Raw genomic sequence first — 8,697 nt, 5'->3', positions numbered from 1 at the left:
CCGGTCCCTGGGACATCGAGCCAACGGGTGTACTGTTGGTCTACTGTACAACTTAATAAGCTTGCCTACCTGAATGGCTGTAATTCGGTTGGTCTGGACTGGCAAGCATCTTAAGCATAAAAGCATCTTAAAGCTGCACTCTCACAGATTGAACGATTTTTTTTTTGTCTTGGAACGAGCCAATTTTTGTGAAAAGCCACGGAAACCAGTTATATAAGACTGCTGACAAAAATCAGATCGCGGATTTTTATATTTAAGTTCAAAAATTGATGTTTTATGCATTTTTCTTAAACCGTTAGTAACGGTTAGTAAAGGTTTAACCAATAAAACATTAATTTTCGAACGGAAATATGAAAATCTGCGATCTGACTTTTTGTCAGCAAACTTATATCATTGATTTACGCAAAAAATTGCTCTTTCCAAGACAAAAAATAAAAAAAAGTTGTAAAAATGGTAAACTGTGAGAGTGCAGCTTTAAGTCACTTTCCTAAATTGAGTATCTCATTGGTCATATGATATAAAAACACAAACTTAGTGATTTATGTAATACATTATTTTTATTTGACCGTATTGAAAAAAAAGATACTTTAATGTTAAAAACAATTATACATTTCTTTTAATATGACTGAAAATTTAATACTTAAGATAGGAAATGACTTAAGATGCATTATGACTATGAGCTGTCATGGTAATGCATTGTCCCGGACTTCTGTGAGTCAGTTGGTCCTTACACAGGGTTGTGTCCAGAGGCCGTTTTTTAAAAAGCATCTGAGTAAAAAAAAACTTAGTGAAAAATGAATTCTGAAGTCCAATTTAAACAAAACTAAAAATGTTTAAAACAAAATTAATAAATTAAGCAGGAAAAAGATCCGACAACCCCCCCCCCCCCTCCCCCCGCCAAAAAGCAAACAAACAACAACAACAACATATGAATAGATTTGATTAAAAATAGAAGGTTTCCAAAGAATTTAGCATTAAAAATTCGGAAATTTTCACTTAGTTGTAATATTTCACTAAAAAACTCTAAGAAAACGGCCCAAGAAGTAACTCAAGCACGATTCTTTATAACCGAAGAAGAAATCTACAGCATCACCAGTTTAAAACTCCATAAACTGCATGGAATTAGGGTAAAATAATTTATCAAATGATCTCGAAAAGTGACCGGTGTGAAACTGGCGACCCTTTCCGGCCGTCCAGCCATATGGCCATTATCTGGGAGCACTCAGGGGGAAGTAATTCCTGGGAAACGGGCACAAAGTCAGACCTAAATGGAACCAATCTAAAAGGGATTAATCTTCCTGATGAGTTAATTAGCTTTGACGAGGTTTTATAAAATTGGCTTAAAGTGAAAAAGATGAATGCATGAATTGGATAGACGGGTTTCCACGATGCGTTGAAGGAAAGTCCTACAGATATAGTAATGAGGAAATGGACCTCGGACGCGTTCAAACTGCAATATTGCATCTAAAGCACACATGTATCATTATCTATGTATAATATATGTATAATTCATCGCTTCAAACAAGCCAAATAAAGCCAAATATTTCATATACTATATCTTGGGTACTGATGACGTCACTGAGGATCGTGACGTCATATTTAATTATCTACCGCCGGTAATAGATCGTGAAATGCAGGTAAAACCAACTTATTCATATGGTCGTTGTTGTGCCCTTGAAATGCTTTCTTTTTTTGTATTACATGAACTAAATAATGCAGTCAATTGTAACCACGCCACCCTCCCACAGGTCCGGTTGTATACCGGGGATAACCAGGGAAATGGGCCGTGTTTTACCTTTCAGGTGGCCCCGCAGGTCCAGGTGAATGTGGTGGTTTGTCTTTGCGCCCAAAATGGCTTACTTAGAGTCCCTGGGGTGCGGGCGCATTTGACAGGGATTTTACCAGCAGTTTGTCCCCGCAGGACGGGGATCTTACCCGGGCTTGGCTGAACCGAAAGTCAAAGTCCCCGCTATTCCCCGGACTTTTTTTTGGGGGGGGGGGGCGTGGTTACAATTGACTGGTGCATAACCAATACTTTTTCTCAGAGACATTCATCAACCAAGTTTAATTACGTTTAAACGTGGCTTTTCAAGAATGTTATAAACGAAGGCATTCATTGCACTTAAATAATAAGTAACTATATACATATATAAGTATTACGATCGTCATTTATCTTATAACTTGATAAAGAAAGAAGCCATTTATATATTTCGAATGAAGCAATTTTAAAATGTATTTGCTACAATATGTTATATCATAACATAAGGGTAATCATAATCTAATAACTCAAGTAAGATAGAAGCAATATACAGTTTTGAACTCGTAATGTATTTTTGATTAAGACGGTGTGTCTACATTTATCCATATTAATAAACGATGAAGGTGATTTGAAACATCCCTTTCATTTCATTTCAACCCATGATGTAAAATAAAACCTCAAGGATAGCCAACATTGATAGTTCAGCAACGCATTGAGGCGGAAAGTTAGGACCAAAGTTTACTATCAAATTGAGTTTGAAATGCAAGACAGTTTCTTGTTGTAATATCAGAATCAGCAAACTAATGATGATAACATAAATTGCATAAGTATCTGATATATATGACTTGTTTTAGTATAACCTATTGTTTCTTCAATGGCAGTGATATTGATGATTTTTTGTTGAATTACAAATCCTATTCCTGAGTCTCAATCTTAAACAGTATGAGTCTCAATATCAGACAGTTTTAGTCTCAATATAAGACAGTCTTAGTCTCAAACTCAGACAGTCTCAATCGCAGGCAGTCTGAGTCTCAACTCAAACGGTCTTAGTCTCTACTCAGACAGTCTTAGTATCAACTCTGACAGTCTTAGTGTCAACTCAGACGGTCTTAGTATCAACTCAGACAGTCTTAGTCTCAAACTCAGACAGTGTAAGTCTCCATCTCAGACCGACTTAGTCTCAATCTCAGACAGTCTGAGTATCCATTTTAGACAGTCTTAGCCTCAATCTCAGATATTCTGAGTCTCCATCTCAGACTCAACACGTTAGTGAATATTGGCCCAGCGTTCAGTATTCATTAACTGCAAGATGAATTAGTCCAACTCCCATGCCATAAAGGTATGTATGAAACATCCATCTATTTCAATTATTAAAAACTTATTGTCAAAAGTATCGTGAAAACAAAGGTACAAGGATCATAAACCCATCAAAACAAGACCATGACAATGATTACATTACCTAACAAGGCCATAAAACAGCCCATGAACACACGGGCTGACAACACACGTTGTGATCTGTAATAAAAAAGAAGAAATATTTTAAGAGATGCACTCTTACTCTCAAATAAAATTTACCACAATTAATACAAATGTTTTCATATACCAAAACGGATGAATAAATGTCGACAACAAAGGTTCTTAAGAAGGATACCGAGTTTTATTATACATTTTTTATTACTAGTAAGTATATAGTTAAAGGTGTATTACTAAATCTATGTTTTTTTATACATGTGTAAGTACTGATTTTTAATAAGAGTGTCACTTTAATATATGAAACCAAAATGTTACATATGAGAAGGTTTGTTTTCATGCATATATATGAAATTTGAAATAAAATAGACCCTCAGCTCCTAACAAAGCTATCTCCATTTGAGTCTGGGAAGGCTACTTTTCACGTTAATACGACCGTAGTTTTATCAATCTTACTCGAAACGTGTGATAATAAAATTAGTATTGCTTACGTTATAATGGCAGACCATGTTTGCAAGTGCTTTGTAATGATGGTCTTAAAGCAAAAATACAATTGTCTTGAGTTTAAAATGTATTTAAAGAAAACCTTTTCATGGAAACGAAAAGCTGGTTAAACAATCGACAAAAATGTAGCACCCAAGTTTTAACGTTACTGCTCCGCGCGTTCTTGTCAACGCAAGGCGCAAGCCACATGTCTACGTTAGCGGCAATAACGTTCCATCATCTTGCACGCCCGTCACGTTAGCGCTACGTTAACTGCGACGTTACGTAACAAGAAAACGTTGACAGTTTTATAGCCTTACAACTTTATTATTAAGCTTGTTTAAAAATATTTATGGGCTATTTGTAGTTTCATTTATTGTGATATTTTTTTTGATGTCTTGTTTCTTGTTTTCATGGTACAGTTTACATTTCGGTTAATGAGAAGCGACAGAACTGTCATAATTTGAAGAAAATAACTGGTATAAAACAAGCTGCTTGTCTTTGAAATTAAAACCTTATGCTAGAGTTTAGTCGGTTAAGTTTAAGGTAGGCCCTAGCATATAGGATGCACATATGTGTTAGTGCATTTTAGATATAAATAATGAGATTATATATTAGTTTACTTTTATTCTGTTTTTGCATGAATTTCATGTTTGAATAACACCATAAAAACCCCACTATATTGATATGATCCATTAAAGGGAGGTAATAAAAGAAACCAAATATATCATTAAATAGCAATATTATTAATTTGTTTTTTAAATAACACCATTTCAATATAAACACATATCTCTCGATGGAAAGTTAAAAAAATATATTCAAACCTAAAATTCTGTAACTTTACATTGAAACATTACCAGTAGCATTTGTTTTGTATTAATGATGGATAAATTATCTTTAGACATATTCGCATGTAAAACACAAAATGCTAGTTCTAGTTCAAACCATGTAATTGGTTCGTTATGCTATATATATATATATATATATATATATATATATATATATGAGGCTAGAATCCAACTTTTATGTACGCGGTACGCGGGACTCCAGAGAGTGGTAAGCGGTACGCACAAACCCAGAATTTGATATTAGATGGTACGCAGACTCTCACAAAAGCTGATTATAAATTGCTACGAACGATTTCGAAGGCATTCTCGGTTCTCAGGGAGAATGGGTGGGTTGGGGGTGGGGGTATTTGTCACCCTCATTTATAAATCATAAGCATTACCGAGTAATATTTTCGTTGATTGTTTAAGCAACATTCGCTGATAATGGAGCATTGATGGTATATAAGTATTATAATCTATGGTTGGTGACTTCAATTATGACCTACCATATTTTATAGTTATGACAGTTATGGTCAAGGATACGCATAGTTCACGGGTGTTTACAACGAGATAGACAAATCTACAAGAACACTATTTGTCCCGGACAAACATTAACCTTACACTGCCTGTCAAATAGTCCTTGCTGAAAAACGTACAGTGTGACAAATATTAAAGTCACTTTGGAGGGACGGGGCTATTTGTTAAACACGTTTGTGTCAGACTAATTTCAAATAATGTCTACCAGTTTCTTACAGTTTAGCACAGTATATTTTGTGTATTGCTATAATTTGTATTTCTGTGATCGAATTTAAAGCTGCACTCTCACAGATTTACCATTTTTACGACTTTTTTATTTTTTGTCTTGGAAAGGGCAAATGTTTGCGTAAATATCTGCAAATCAATGATATAAGATTGCTGACAAAAACTCAGGTCGTAGATTTTCATATTTCAGTTCGAAAATAAATGTTTTATAGCTTAAACCGTTCGGTTTAAGAAAAATGCTTAAAACATCAATCTTTGAACTTAAATATAAAAATCTGCGATCTAATTTTTTGTCAGCAGTCTTATATAACTGGTTTCCATGGATTGTCGCAAAATTTGGCACGTTTCAAGACAAAAAAATAAAAATAAAACAGTTGTCAAAACGTTTGATCTGTGAGAGTGCAGCTTTAAAAAGATGCCACGCGAAACGCCTTCAAAAGCCACGCATTTAAATGGATCATGTTTTTTGTTACAAAGTCAAAGGCAATATGGTTTTAAAGAAGGATTTTAAAACCGTCATTTATCATATAATAAGCTGAAATGAGGGAAGAAAATTACTCACTTCATTTTCGCTTGCAGTTAATACAGGTGGTTGTAGGGGGAAAATGAAATTTTATGTGTACTTTGAAGTAATCAATGTTTTTTTTTTACATAATAACCATCAATTTGGCATACTGCATGTAATAAAATCACAGTTTACGTCCTATACTGAAAGTAAGTAACGATCCAAATTACATTTCAAACGTGAAAATGGCGTGCAAATGGCTGCAGTTAATGTCAGATGTCAATATTCGACTGTAATTAAAGCAAGCAGATCGGAACAGTTGCTTCCTTAATTGAATATTATCGAAGTTAACAGAGGGCATCCGAATTGTGTATGTTACCAGAATAATGAATGTACGAAATAAAATACGATCTGCATACTGCATTGTATATTAGATTTCGATGTTTAAGATTTATGGTATAAACGACGGAGCTTAATTTCCGGACGCTGATCTTTTTACGAAACTGTAGCCTGTGTGCTTCTGCACTGTCTGAGTGTTTACTCTCATGTCATGGCCGGACAGATTCTGTTATAGTCACTAAGAATGCATACGGCGACCACGACCGCCATCTAGTCATTTATTGGTTCTAGTTTATCAAGTGGGTTATTCAGCAGTTCGCGCATGCATAGACATTCGCGCCAACATTAAGAAAGGTATTTTTTTTGCTTCACTTAACAATTAATTTGGTAGTCGGGCTGCGCCCTGCTTATGTCGTCTAAATGGCGTAGCAAAGCAATAATAAACCACTATTTTAACATATGGTTCGTATATCAATGTAGAGGCATCTCGACCAAGAGGTGCCCGGCTCGATCCCCGGTCGCAGGGACCGTTCTTGTTGCCTCACATAAGGCCACTAGGTACTGGTGAGTTTGACACAGGAAGCGGACTAGAGAGTGTTTAAAATAAGCTGAAAGCTTTCTACAAATCGAGCAAAAATTAAATAGGTATGGTGATGTAGATTGCATACGTGGTTTCAAACGTATACATGTTAGTCATGTTTTCTATAAATTCGTCCGATGAAAGATGTGGCTATATTTAAACACTGTTCAAACACACGAATTTCCTTGTTCCTTGTCAAAGTGTACAACAAGCTTTCTCATACGAATCTCTAAACTCGCCAACATTGGACAATGAAGATATTAAGAACTAATTAGAATATATAGTTGTTAAGGGAATTTCCTATAATTTATAAAATACATACACCGTTGGCTCGAAATCGCTTGGCTCGAGTTCCTTGTTGGCTCGAAGTGAATGTACAGGACCGATTTTTACATTAAAGGTGAGGATTCCTGCTTGGCTCGAATTTCGAGGCTCGAGGTATTTTCGCCGGTCCCTGGGAGTTCGAGCCAACGAGGTTCAACTGTACATACTTTTACATTTGTTAAGATATCGTGTTTGCTTAGGTACACACTCGTATTGACTAGTTATAATGCGCCAGTCAATTGTAACCACGCCCCCCCCCCCCCAGGTCCGGGGAATAGCCGTGACTTTGTCTTTCGGTCCAGCCAAGCCCGGGTAAAATCCCCGTCCTGCGGGGACGAACTGATGTTAAAATCCCCGCCATATGCACCCGCACACCAGAGACCCTAAGTAAGGCCCATGTCCCCGCTCGGGGCCACCTGGAATGTAAAAACACGGCCCATTTCCCCGGCCATCCCCGGTATACCCCCGGTCATTTTAGTGCATGATATTAAAGGTATTTTTTGTTCTTGTGTACACGTCACTGCATGCTGACGTAAGTCCCTTCGCTACTAACATCTCACCGTTATAAGAAATATGCGACAGTTCATTACACCTACAATAAGTCTTTTGAAAGTGAAAGAAATTCTGTTTTTATTGTCAAATGATGCCTTCCACATAAAACACCTACAAAAAGGCCACATACATGTGCTATATATTTCAACAAACTAGGTGGTTTATCATCCAGAAACTGTATATAAATCATATCCTTGTCATGTTATTCATTTGGCTGTCGAAACTGTTTTATGGTGTCCCGTTGGCGATAAAAATCAGCTGTTAATATTTTATTTTCAACCAGAGATACTTTAATATCAAAACCAATCATTGCGTCATTGTCAACTTTATTGGTTAGGTAGCAATCAAAACCAACTTAGATTTTTTTTCTCTCACAATACAGCGTTCACACACGTGATCATAAATATTGCACCAATTTTGCTGAAACGTAATAAACACACAGTAAATATTCAATTTCAACCAATCTTTTTCAATATTCAAAGAGAGTTTATGTTTTCCTCGGCAATAAACAATCACAGTGAGTAAGCACATTTAAAGTCATTTGAAACTAACATCTGTGAAGATGTAGGACACATTTCTATTACCATGTCTGAACCTTTGTCGTGCAGATTCAGCTTTGAATTCGTCATCAATGCATTTTGTGTTTATATACCCTTGAACCCCGTTGGCTCGAACTCGCTTTGCCCGAATTTCTCGTTGGATCGAAGTGGATGTAAAGGACCGATTTCTATACTCTGAAGGTAAGCATTCCCGCTTGGCTCGAAACTTTCGAGGCTCGAGGTATTTTCTCCGTCCCTGGGAGTTCGAGCCAACGAGGCACGACTGTACGAAGACTATAGGTTCTATATCGTGTATTTTCCAACTTTTTGTCGGGCCAACTCGGGGCACATATTTTCTACAAAACGTACAAGAAGATAACACAAACCCTGTCTGACTTGTCTGGCAGTATTATCTTTTTGCCTTATTTCAACTAGGTGAGAAAATCACCATACAGTAGCATTAAAGCCTTATCTAAACAACTCTCGTTCACCGTATTTGATTAAAGCGTAAATCAAACCAGATTTCTTCTATATCCGCACCCACAAGATACGATAGG

The sequence above is a fragment of the Mya arenaria genome, chromosome 3 (assembly GCF_026914265.1).
Source record: "Mya arenaria isolate MELC-2E11 chromosome 3, ASM2691426v1".
Lineage (NCBI taxonomy): Eukaryota > Metazoa > Mollusca > Bivalvia > Myida > Myidae > Mya > Mya arenaria.
This window is presented reverse-complemented; position numbering follows the sequence as displayed.